Source organism: Bombina bombina, chromosome 5 (genome assembly GCF_027579735.1).
Source record: "Bombina bombina isolate aBomBom1 chromosome 5, aBomBom1.pri, whole genome shotgun sequence".
Taxonomy (NCBI): Eukaryota; Metazoa; Chordata; class Amphibia; order Anura; family Bombinatoridae; genus Bombina; species Bombina bombina.
The window spans coordinates 330,361,661-330,373,593 of record NC_069503.1 but is presented as its reverse complement, the minus strand read 5'-3'; positions in this window follow the sequence as shown (position 1 = coordinate 330,373,593).

The following is an 11,933-nucleotide window of genomic DNA, read 5'->3' as shown; positions in this document are numbered from 1 at the left end:
AATGGTCAGACTTTTTCCATTCCCAACATTGGGCTAGATTACAAGTGAAGCGCTGTTTTAATTTTTGCCTGGTAAAGGCATTGCAGTCTATGGGGACTTTGTTATCACTGTAAATATATATGTATATGCTTATATACATACAGTATATATTTATGTGTTAATACATGTAAATACACATATAAATGCTGTGGCAAAGCCCTTGCAGGAATAATCACTTCAGCACAAAATATAGTTTTTAGGCTGTTTTATTTTTATCAGCAATTTTAAACATGGGGTGTACTTCCCCTTTAAATAAAACAAACAAAATCCTACTCCTCTTTAGGAGACTAACTATACATGCAATATTTCCTTACTAACCAGTACTGAGCAGCTAAGCTGGTCCCAGTTAACAAAACAAATCAAATTTTCAGAATAGAACAATGTTTGCTCACCAGTCTCTTGTTTCTGCCAGCTATACATTCAGACATACAGCAAGGTCTCAGTTCCTCCTCTCTGGAGTAGCCTGCACAATGAGACACTGATTTCCTCTACAGAGCACTGGCAGCATGTAAAGGGATCAAACTGATTTAACAATAATCAGCTGTGGTGAGCTGTTAACAAATTAACACTTTGTTAGAAGGGAAAATGTGACCTTTCCAATCTCTCGCTAATATACACTCCTTCTCTCACCCTGTCACAACGCATAAATATATATATATATATATATTTAGATACATATATATTTTTAAATTGCTGCCCAACTCACCCCAACTTACCCCCTGCGCTGTGCTAGGTTCTCTTAGGTTCTCTGCCGTATATCACGGATTGAGAACGAGGTTCCCTTTGGAGCCTTTGGAAGCGCGTTCTTGTGAGTGCAAAGCTCCCAGGCAATGTGAACGCAAGGTCGTGTTTGCATTGCGCCTATCTTGTAATACCAGCTCACATTTGCATGCACTGGTATTACTGAGTGGAGCACAAATACCCTGCTCGCGAAAGTGCAATTTTGCGCTCCACTTGTAATCTAAGCCTTTATTTTTACATTGTTTCTTCCTAAAATAGCATTTTTCTAAAAGAACATTTAACATGTATTGATTTACACATTTTGAAAGTACATGAAGCAATGTGAACAGAGCAGTGTTTAGAATTATTGTGTTAAAACTGGTTGTCTAAAGAGAGCTAGCAAAAAATAAAAATCATTAAATTGTCACCTTACATTAAAGTGTCTATATAAATAATGTATAAAAGTGTGTTGAACTAAATTATTTATTTAAGAATACTTGGAGCCTGTTTACAAAGATGCCTGCTGTACAGTTCTAATGTAAATTGTGATGCAATGCACTGCAAGCCTGTATGGCAGGCAAACAATTTAAAGGACATTAAACATCTTTTGATTTGGGTAAAAAATGTGTATTGTCCCATGTTCCTTTAAGAGGCCAAATCTGTAATCTAGGTTTTTAGAAGGCTGCAAATTATTAAAAACCAGCTTTGTATCATTTGCAGGGTACAGAGAATTTGTTTTGATCTTCCAGGAAGTGTTGGAGAAGCACTATTATTACACAAGAGCAAGAGGGGTTCAATTTTCTTTTAAGTAAAGTAATAGCTATTTTAGAAACACATTTTTCACATTACTCTAAGATTAATTTAAAAACTCTAAACTGTGTGTGATAATATACAGTGTAAGGACACAAAAGGTCATGATTAGTTTAGGAAATATTTTATATACTACACACACAATATTATGGCTTGATATTTGATGTTGTGGGAGTGTGTGTCTTTAAACATTTTCCATTGATTGATAAATGATCACAATGTTTAATCTAAAAGTTCCTCTTACGTATTATGATGTTGTTGTTTAGACACTTTTGTTTAAGTGAGTTTACCATCACACTAATCATGTGTCCTGCTGAAGGTGTACTTACAGTGGTTTTCATTCAGATTGCTTGTGTTCTGTGATTCTTATGTCAGCCAGCATGCGGTTTATCAACATTGTTTCTTGGACAATATTTTGATTTATAAAGATCTCTTTATCTCACTGGTTTATATAAGCATTTTTATTTTATGGAACCAATTAATGTCTAGGTAGCCCCTAATATAGATGACCAAGGCCTTGTAAAAAACTAGGGTGAACTACCTAAATAAGCAGATTAGCCCCATTACATTTAGAATTTAGGGCAGATTCTTTAAACAGGCATTGAGAGAAATATCATTCTGAACCTTGCATGGGCAGCCCTTGCTCAATGCTCTACACGTGTAGAAGTCCTACGGAGTGATTAGCTGCCTCTCGTAAAATGTAATGAAGCTCTCTTCAAAGCAGACAAAGGGGAGCTCAAATGCAACAGGAAACACACAGCACTGGTAACAACATAAGCACATTCAAATTACAGGACCAGTACATACAGTAGATTTGCATACGTAACAACTGCAATAGCACTTAGGGGTCTATTTATTATAGTACGGACAGACATGATACGATGTAGCGTATCATGTCCACTGCACATCGATAAATGCCAATAGCATACGCTGTCGGCATTTATCATTACACCAGCAGTTCTTTTGAACTGCTGGTGCAATACCGTCCCCTGCAGAATTGGCCGCTAGCAGGGGGTGTCAATCAACCCGATCGTATTTGATTGGGTTGATTTCTGTCTGCCACCTCAGAGCAGGCAAACAGGTTATGGAGCAGCGGTCTTTAGACCGCTGCTTCGTAACTTCTGTTTCTGGCGAGCCTGAAGGCTCGCTGGAAACACGGGGCGTCAAGCTCCATACGGAGCTTGATAAATTGAACTTAAAATGAGAAGTAGATTTTTTTTCTGGCAAATTTTAAGTTATGTCTATTTCCACTCCCACTGCATCATGTGACAGCCATCAGCCAATCACAAATGCATATACGTATATTCTGTGAATTCTTGCACATGCTCAATAAGAACTGGTGATTCAAAAAGTGTAAGTATAAAAAGACTGCACATTTTATTAATGGAAGTGAATTGGAAAGTTGTTTAAAATTGCTTCTGTATCTGAATTATAAAAGTTTAATTTTGACTTGAGTGTCCCTTTAAATTGTATTGTTTTCAATGTGCTTTACCTTGTACACACTTCTAGTTTTGCATACATTTTTTTTCCTGACAGTGTAATAAGTGCATTACAAACGTAGAGATAAACTAGCCAGCTTTCATTTGGCAAGATCAAACATGGAGAACAATACAAAAAAAAGGCGAGGCAGGACAAAAAGGGCTTAAAAGTTAAAACGTAGCTTTTATTGCCTTCACCATGGATAAAAGAAAATTAGCAGCAAAATAAAAAGCAGTAATGTCAGAGTGAGCTTGGACAGCAGCAGTCTAACATGTTTCGGCTCCTGCCTTACTCATAAACTGTGCTGTCTCAAGCTCACAGCCTGCTTAAATCAAACAATCACTCTGACATAGATTGCTAACAGCCAACATAATTATTTGTTACAATGCTGAACAAGAAAAGTGTGCACAAACATACATTTCCTTTACAAAGTAGTTAACAATTAAGTACTAAACTTAAGCAACCAAATAACCCCTAATAATGCATTAGTTAGCAGTGACAATATGAAAAATAGTCAACAACGTAAATATTACTAAATATTACTCTATGAAATGCATTAAAAAATGTGCTTATAACAAAAGAAATACATAGCACACAAAGATAAAGTGAACTAAATGTATCTAAGTACATAACACGCAACAAATGAGATGCAATATATCATTAAAAGGGACCCACTGAATGTGAAAAAAGTGCACAAACATACATTTCCTTAACAAATTAATTAACATTTACAAAAACAATACTTGGCTACCGTCTTAACATTAATAAAGCGATAGTTAGCAGTGACTAACTTAAAGAGTCAACAGCATAAATATTACTAAATATTGCTCAAGAAAGTACATTCCAGATATGAGCTTATAACAAGTAAATACATAACATACTGAATTAATGTAAACAAATATAACCAATGTTTAGACGGTACTCAAGTACAATTTAACAACCTATTAGATAGTAAAGCACATAAAGGGCTTTTTCTAAATCAAAAAATGTATATTCAAGTTAATAAACCTTGTAGGCTATTGGTGAGATCTTTAAAGAGTAAACACATTTCAACAACAAAAAATAAATTCCAGTGGTAAAAAATATATGAAATGGCATGTTTAGATGCAATTGAAAACATAGGCCTAGTTTCCATTGAGGTGGTAAAGTTTTATCACCAGTTTCCACAATTTATCACATCAATTGAAACTAGCCCATAGTGGGCTAGATTACAAGTGAGGCACAAACGGTTTTGTGCAAGCGATGTCTTTGCGAGCAATTTTAATTGTGCTGATATTGCAAGTGGAGGGAAACGCGATATCACTAGCGCAATCTTGATTTACGTGAGAATCCTTACCGCAATCTCAGAGCTGTTGTTAACTGTTTTTCGAAATTAAAAAGTTGCATAAAGCACTTCAAAAATTCATTACAAAGTACGGTTACACTAATAATAACACTATCTAATAAAAATATTCACACAAAAAAGTATTGCATTAAAAAGTTATAAAGGCTCAAAGATATGAGATTACGGGTGTCTAGAAGCAGTGCCTTAAGATCAGATTAACACAACCAAGAAGTCTGGGAACACTGGCCCATCAGAGAGTATTTATAAAGGACTATTATAGAAGTAACTTATCATTACTTGGGTCTTTAATGTAGTATAATTGTTTATATTGTTTTGCACTTTGTATGTTGGTATGTATTTTTTTTTTCTTCTACATAACTCATGTAACAGTGTTTTAATTTCGTACACAACATAACATCTTTTTATTGCAAACCAAACAATCTACACAACAAAAGGGTGAGCGCTAATAAATAGCTAGTGATAACCTCAATGATATATAAGCATGTAAATACAATTAGAATTGCCATCAATGTGGCATGTTAAAGGAAAGTTCAATTTCAGATTAAGAAGTGTATATTTCTTCCCAACGATGGCAGCCTCCTCCTCACAAACAATGGTCCAGAGATGCTATATAAAAGACAAAACAAAGGGGCGCCTCATGTGTAGTATCATCAAATAAGCATAAAGCCACAGAAAAAAAGCCAAATGGGTACTCACAAGGCTCTGGAGCACACCTATGTGCTTGTAGGGACAGGCTACAGATTTTATCAGGTGTGACAGCTCACCCACAGAGGATATCAGTCATTTACTGTAGTAGGAAAATAAAACACAGGAAAAGCACCAAATTGTGCAGATCACAAAGGATATGGTGTTTGACTTAGCACAAAGAAAGATTGGGTACTCACATATTAGATGAGCACACTTATGTGCTAGTAGGAGCAAGCTGGCATATTATGGTAAGGTGTGTCAGCTCACCACCAAGGGACTTATCCTTAGGATGCAATATCCAAAAGTGGCAGACTTCAGTGTGTTAGGTTCCACTCCAAGCAGGTGCAGGCAGGTAAAATCACTCACAAGAGTATTTTTTAAAAATTAAAAAAGTTGTATTTATTAAAAACAAATTAAAATGCATATACAAAGGAGTGAACTAGGGGCATACAGTCATTGTATTCTATTTACAGGGGGCTGAACTGTATGCCCCTTGTTCACTCCTTTGTATATGTATTTTAATTTGTTTTTAATAAATAGAACTTTTTAATTTTTAAAAAATACTCTTGTGAGTGATTTTACCTGCCTGCACCTGCTTGGAGTGGAACCTAACACACTGAAGTCTGCCACTTTTGGATATTGCATCCTAAGGATAAGTCCCTTGGTGGTGAGCTGACACACCTTACCATAATATGCCAGCTTGCTCCTACTAGCACATAAGTGTGCTCATCTAATATGTGAGTACCCAATCTTTCTTTGTGCTAAGTCAAACACCATATCCTTTGTGATTTGCACAATTTGGTGCTTTTCCTGTGTTTTATTTTCCTACTACAGTAAATGACTGATATCCTCTGTGGGTGAGCTGTCACACCTGATAAAATCTGCAGCCTGTCCCTACAAGCACATAGGTGTGCTCCAGAGCCTTGTGAGTACCCATTTGGCTTTTTTCTGTGGCTTTATGCTTATTTGATGATACTACACATGAGGCGCCCCTTTGTTTTGTCTTTTATATAACATCTTTTTATTGAAAATTTTGGGTATGTCTTTACTAAAAGAACAGTGATTTATTACAGTATCCTATTTTGTTAATGGTTCAATGAATGTGAATATTTTATTATTGTTATGTGGTCTCCCAATCATCTGTCTCTGGGTTTTGGGTCTTTTGTAGTTTACAGAGCTGGAATAGTATATTCAATTTGGGTAGTGTTGGTGTAATTGCACTTCTTGTTTTTTTTGTCATTATTAGGTTATAATTTTTAAAGATGTTTCTTTGGTTTGTTAGGTTTATATTCCCGACTGGCTTAGAGTATTGGACTACTGCCCTATTTATCAAAAGAAACTCTGACTAAGACACCACACAGGTGTATCTTATATCTCTGATTTTAGAATTGTATATACAGCTTGTGTACATTTGAATTGTTTTTTGAAGCCCGATAAAACAGCCCATACGGATGGCTGAGAAACGACTTGCTTGTTTTTAATAACATTGTTATGGTTTGCCCATTCTTTTGAAAATGTTTCCAATGTGAACTGGTCTTCAGAGAGCAACAGTAGATTTTTTGGTTCTGAATCACCTCTGGCTTTAGTTAGCTGGGAGACTGAGATGTCCCAGACCATATATCATACCTGAAAGTGCTTGTCTTATGGGGTATCTCATTTCTTTCATACAGGTGGTGAGATTCCATGATCCATTACTCCTAGGAATTACTCTTCCCTGTCACTATGAGGAGACAAAGATTCCCAAACCCTAGGAACTCTATAAAACCTCTCCCACCTCACTGGTAACAGTCTTGTCTTTACCTCCTTTGGAGGAAGGTGAAGAATGAAGATGTGCAGTTTGATTCTTCAGTGAGAGGGGTTCTTAGATTGAGTTGAGGTCCAATTCCCCTCAGAGTACAATTTTTGGCAGAGGAGTGTATTTAAAGTATGGGTAGTGGCATATTTTTCACCTATTGGGATTTAGTCACAAGCCTGTCCTTTTGTCTTTTGCCCCCTCCTGTTGGGTAGTTGATATACTCCTATTCCAGATCTCTATACTGTTTCCGCCAATAGTACAGTGACTATTGTTAAGTACTATATTTTTTATTTTAGGCATATATATATATTTGTGTGGCACTCACAGGGCTTATATAAAATGTATTTTCTTTATTAATCTTCCTTTACAAGATAAGTCAACATTTTGGCTTAAGCATAAGACTTCATCAAGATATCAAAAACTGTAAAGTTATGGTTACAGACCCGACACACATGAACTAGAGCTGTCTAACCTGAAAAACTGTCAAAATGCAGAGAGGCAGCCTTCTATGATTTAGAAATTTGCATATGAGCCTACCTACATTTAGCTTTTAACAAAGAATATCAAGAGAACAAATCAAATTTGATGATAAAAGTAAATTGGAAAGTTGTTTAAAATTGAATGCCCTATCTGAATCACGAAAGTTTAATTTTAACTTGACTGTCCCTTTAATGTTTTCTATTTTTGGATTTGCTGAATCCTCGGAAAGGGAGGTTTTTGTCTGTAAATCATGGGTCATCCTCTACTTATGAATTAGGGAAATCCTTTTTTTGTTTAAGGTCAAACAGATTTGTTCACTTTTTAAGGTGATTTTGTTTACTTTAGAGGTTTATGATTCTAAAGTAGCAAAGTAGCTGTTGAATGGGCTTAACCATGTAATCCCTTTAATCTGTTAGGAAGGTTTAATTATATTAAATACCATGGGGGTACAATATTCTATAAGGAATAGATTATCCTGTGAAACCCCCTATGTAGTTTATGTTCTCACGTGCGAGAGTTGGTAGAACCTGTAGAAAGGTGAGGGTAAGATGGAGTGAACATCTTAGAAATATCAAGTCTAAATCTTTGAAACATAGTGTACCAAGACATATTTGTAAAGAACCCACACCAGGAAGTTGCAATTTAAGTATAACTCCTTTAGAAAGCATTCCTTTCAGCCAGCTCTCAAATAGGTTCACTAGATTTAGACAATGAGAGACATATTGGATCTATAAATTCAAAACACTGTTTCTGTCAGGTTTAAATGAAGTTATAGATTCAGCAGGATTTGCTTTACTCTGTTTGACACTATGTACCTGATTATTGTCGATTTGTAGGGTTGGTGGAGTGGTCTTTATATTGTGAACTGGAGTCACATAGTATTGTTGTCACTTCCTTTACCACACATTTCCTTGGCACATTAGATTATTTTATGTTACATTATATTATATTATTTCATGTTACCTGCATCGGTATTGTTTGCTTTTGTTCTTGATTAGTTTCTTCGTATATAGACACACACAAGTCACTTTGGCGTTATTTATATAATTATATACTTCTATGTATATGTTGTTTGCACATTTACACCTCCCCTAGTTAGATATTTTGTGTTTTATAACTTCACTAGTCATCTAGGTGATATCACATATTCCGCATATATTTAGCTTATGTTTAGGTTTACTACACAATTACTTTAGAAAGAAACTATCTCTTTTACAAATTAACACGTCCATTTATATGGTATTACTCTAATTTTGAGAGAACATCTCTCGTATGATTTCACTATTAACCCGGTGTTAATATTTGTTTAGATTTCACTTATTAGTATCATCACACACATTATTAATTTAGACACAATTATTTGTGTCCTATCAGATGTAACTGTCCTTAACTAGTAGGACACATCACATCATCTTGATACTATTCATTTGTCACAGTAGGTTTACAACAATATTTTATACTATAAACACATTAGACTACAGATCAATCTTACGAGTTAGAAAAGGTATTCAATACAGATTGTTCTTCCCTGCTTTGTGGTAAACATATATTACACTTCATTGCACTTATCACGTATTATTCTATTCGTATCTCCCCACTCACCAAGATTAATTTTAGATTTTATATACTGTTAGAATAACATACATTTATATCATTAGTCACTTATCATCACATATTACACAACCCACATGCACTTGATTATTTTAGTGAATAGTCTCTGCTTTAAATATAAATATATATATATATATATATATATATAGTATATATAGTATATATATATTTTGTCATTAATCATGAGGTCAATAGCCCCATCATACGTCTTGTGTTAATATTCACTATATTCCTTATCCTTATTAGCCCTTCACGCTTATTTTATAATATTTATTATTCAATATAGTTCTGTTTAGTTTATTTTTCATTGTTATATCTGTTACCTACCATTCTAATATATTGGTAGTGACAAGCTATGGGGGAGTTGTCAACCGGGTTAATTCCCATTTTTGATTGGTTATAATATATCTGGAGGGTGTTCCCCTGTGAGAATTCTCAGAGAACAGCAGTAACTCTGACCGAAGTGACTTAGGAAGGTGCTGTCTCCTTGCTCATCTTCGATAGGATTAAAATCCAGTGAGGGCGTTCCTCTATGAGCTGGGAGTGCGTTGGTAATCCCTTATGGATAATGTAGGGAGGTGCAACTGTTAGCAGGTCATTTTAAGATTGGTGGTAACATAGATACACATCATTCAATTAGGAACACAGCTTTCAATTTTTCAGTGACGTACTAACTCAGTTTTGTGGGTTGAATACTTGCACTTATATCCGTAATTATATGCCATCCACACAAAAAAGGTAATTAAAAACGTTTTTTTAGCACATGATTTTATTCTCAACAAACCCATGCAGGTACGTTTAACTTATTTATGAACACTGCTATAACACTTGAATGTGGCATTTTAAAATCACAGACAACATTGTCAATTGTAGCAACTTTAATGCGTGGTTAACATTCGGAAGTAATAAGGTGTTGCCAAAGAGACATTATTTTCATATATATGGAATATTAAAATGTAAGAATATATATATATATATATATATATATATATATATATCTTAGTAAACAGAGAACAGTGCCAGGAATACAGGTGTGACAACTTTACTACTAATTGGACAAAGGGCTTTCTGAGTGGTTTGTAGATTGTAGGGGGAGGGGCCATATATCAATGAGTCTAGGTAGGGTAGTCTTATTTAAGGGCTTATCATATACTTTTGTCTATGCCTGATGAAATGGTGGAAACCGTGAAACATGTTGCATTGCTTTATTATGCACATTATAGCATGAGTTGCTTTTAATCTTGTTTTTATATTTTTATTGTTATATTAAACAATATTTTAATCAGTAACTCCTATCGCTGTGTGCATCATTCTACACTACCTTGGGAAGGTGTGGTATACCCTCACTTTGCATACTCCTGACTGCTACCTTTGGTAGTAGTGAAGTAGCACCTGGACACAGTCTTCTCTCTGGGTCCTACCATACTCGTGTATCCAGTATTTGCCTTGGCTCAGCTAGCTGGTCTGCTGTTGATAACCAGCCTGTATCTATTGGCACAATTGGGTGCCTCCACATCATGTGAGTACCCTGCATCTCCTTTGTGCTTATACCCAGTGGGTGATTGATTCACACATATGGCGCCTCTCTCCATTTCCTTGTTATTTACAGGTTTAAGTATATATCCTTTGCCAGCTATTAATTTTGAATTTTGGGTAACTGTTCCTAAGGTTGATGGGATAATTTCAACCTTGGTTAAGTGTACTTCTATCCCTTTGTTTGATATTTCTTCTTCTTAGACCCTTTAGGTTGGAAGTTAGAAGCAGGTTGTATTTATTGGCCAGTAGTTTCTTGCTGGTGTGGCTGAGGCTTCTTCTATTTGGTTTAATAGCCTTTCTTAGCCGTTTTCTGATGATTGCTGCTAGTGAAGATTTGTTTTTGAGACTTTTGGAATTGTTCAAATGTGCTAATGCTTTCATTTGTGTTGCTGTTATTGTCATTATTTACTTTAATTGTAAGAATATGTTTAATAGTATTCTCTAGTAAGACTTTATGGTTAAAGTTTTAATTTGCTGATATGGTTTTTAAATACGGATTTTGATCTCTCTTTTCATGGAAAGATGTTCTTTAATCCAACCCTTATTATTTATTACTTGTGTACTCCACAGCTTGGGTATTAGTTCCCAGGATTAATGAATCACAGACTCTCACCACCTGCATGAAAGAAAACATAACTTATGCATACTTGATAAATTAATTTATTTAGGGAATATAAGAGTCCATGAGACCCCACTCTGTTTTTTGGGGTTGATTAATTTTTGCACACATCTTTCTTCCTTGTTCCTATTTTTTGCTCTTATTTCTTTTCCTTCCTCTTTTGCTTGGCTATACGTCAGACCGGGTTACCTGTGAGGTGGAAGTGGTTTTATAGAGCTTTGGTTTTGAGAATCTTTGCATCCTCCTAGTGGCAGGGAAGAGTAATTCACAGAAGTACTGGAATGTGAACTCTCACCACCATGAAAAAAATGAATGTATCAGGTAAGCATAAATTATGTTTTTTATTTATTTTTTCACAACTTTTCTTGGCGACTGATTGAAGTTGATGGTGTGCAATATATGAGAACACTTTGTGTTTAACTCAACAGTTTGTCATATTTACATTTGATTTCTTTCCATTCATGGACTAGATTATGGGTGGCACTATCATTTGTGCATGAAGGATATCAGGTTTTCGTGCCCATTTGCACGTAAGTTAAAATTCCCCTCATATTACAAGTTGAAAGTAAATGTGAATGCGTGAGTGCAATCACGATTTATGCTAGAATGATTATCCATGTTTGTAATAATCACAGATTCACCAAAATGCCATAAGTGCCAGCACTTTTTAGGGCTAGATTTATCAAGCCCTTTTCTCTACTTTGACTGCAGGTTTACTCAAGTGAACCTGCAGTCACACTTTTTCAAACAGTGTTTATCACGCAATGGAGTGCTCGTGTGCAATGGTAAATGCAGACAGCGGATTGCTGCCC